The 1,667-nt window shown below is 50.1% G+C and overlaps 1 pseudogene; it reads left to right on the forward strand.

Moving 5' to 3' along the window:
- Positions 1-951: 951 nt before the first annotated feature.
- LOC136662793 (5S ribosomal RNA) lies at positions 952-1,074 on the forward strand (annotated as a pseudogene).
- The last annotated feature ends 593 nt before the right edge of the window (positions 1,075-1,667 follow it).

The following is a 1,667-nucleotide window of genomic DNA, read 5'->3' on the forward strand; positions in this document are numbered from 1 at the left end:
GACAATACTGAAAAGCACTTGCATCCCGGCCCACACATGCAGAGAATGGAAGGGTACACTTTACTGGGGCTTGGAAAATGGGGGGGGGGGTGCATCCCAGACAGCAACCCCATTTCCAGATGGGAAAAAAATTGAGGCACACAGTTATAGACACTAAATCATTTTTAGGACATTTGTGGCATCCTGTGTCTATCTACCTTTTGTCAAGATCTTGTGAGATTTGCTGGGGCAAAACGAAAGAAGTTTTAGAACAGAACTTGTCTTTTGGGATGCATGAGATTGTACATACGGGATGGAATTGGGGTATGCGCGCGTGTGTGTGGGGGGGTCTAAATTATAAGTTTGACCCGGGTCCCACCCTGCGAAGGACACTTGGGGCTGATCAGCAACAAAATGCAAACTCATTTCTGCACATGGCTGGTCATGTTTCTTGTTAGGTTGGAAATGGACTTTGCTATTCTTAAATTACAGGGAAACCAGAGGAGGATAAGCTGTCTTCTAAGAAGCACCAGCCAATAGGTGGATCAGTACAAGGGTCCATCTTGACCAACAGTCTGTGTCAGGGGCATATCTTGGTGTGGTGAGACAGGGCATGTGCCCTGGGCACCATGGGAGGGGCACCAAGCTTGGACTTACGGGGTGGTGAGCAGTTGTGGAAGCATGCCCCCCCCATCCACAGTGCTCCAGGTGGCTCCCAGGCTCTCTGGGAGGTGCTGGTGGCTTCATCCCCCATTCCTTCTCAAGCACTTCCTTCTCTGGGGAGAACAGTGAGCTTCAGGGAGAACCCAGAAATGACAGCAAGCAGCGCAGCAACTGTTACCCTGCACATGCCTGACCTCGTCTGATCTTGGAAGCTAAGCAGGGTCAGGCCTGGTTAGTACTTGGATGGGAGACCGCCTGGGAATACCGGGTGCTGTAGGCTTATACCATAGTCTTTCGAGACTGAAGGTTGCCAACCATCTCCCTATACTGAACACTATCTCCCGATCTTGTCTGATCTCGGAAGCTAAGCAGGGTCAGGCCTGGTTAGTACTTGGATGGGAGACCGCCTGGGAATACCGGGTGCTGTAGGCTTATACCATAGTCTTTCGAGACTGAAGGTTGCCAACCATCTCCCTATACTGAACACTATCTCCCGATCTTGTCTGATCTCGGAAGCTAAGCAGGGTCAGGCCTGGTTAGTACTTGGATGGGAGACCGCCTGGGAATACTGGGTGCTGTAGGCTTATACCATAGTCTTTCAAGACTGAAGGTTGCCAACCAGCGCAAGGTAGTCACTTCTAGGTTCTCCCTGGGGTGTTGTGCACCCCATCCCTGAAGGAGAGCTTCCACTGATGAAGAAATGGGATAGACAAAACCACCAGTGCTCCCTCCTCCTGGGAGGAGTGCCGCACCCGGGGCGGTCCGCACTAGCCACACCACCCTCAAGATACCTCTGCCAAAGTAAAGAACAGTAACTGTTGAGTAACCATTTGTGAGAGGAGAGATTATCATACCTCTCGGGTATCCATACTAAAGGCCAACATATATAATCCACACGAACTTCAGACGGAGGCATGTTTTATCATCAATGATGTATCACCATGCTCATGTTGTAGGCCTTTCAAATTTAACCTTATGCCTTTAAACAGTGGCTTGGTCTGCAGAAAAGAGCCAGTGAACACCTT

This window comes from Tiliqua scincoides, chromosome 11 (assembly GCF_035046505.1).
Source record: "Tiliqua scincoides isolate rTilSci1 chromosome 11, rTilSci1.hap2, whole genome shotgun sequence".
In the NCBI taxonomy this organism is placed as follows: Eukaryota; Metazoa; Chordata; class Lepidosauria; order Squamata; family Scincidae; genus Tiliqua; species Tiliqua scincoides.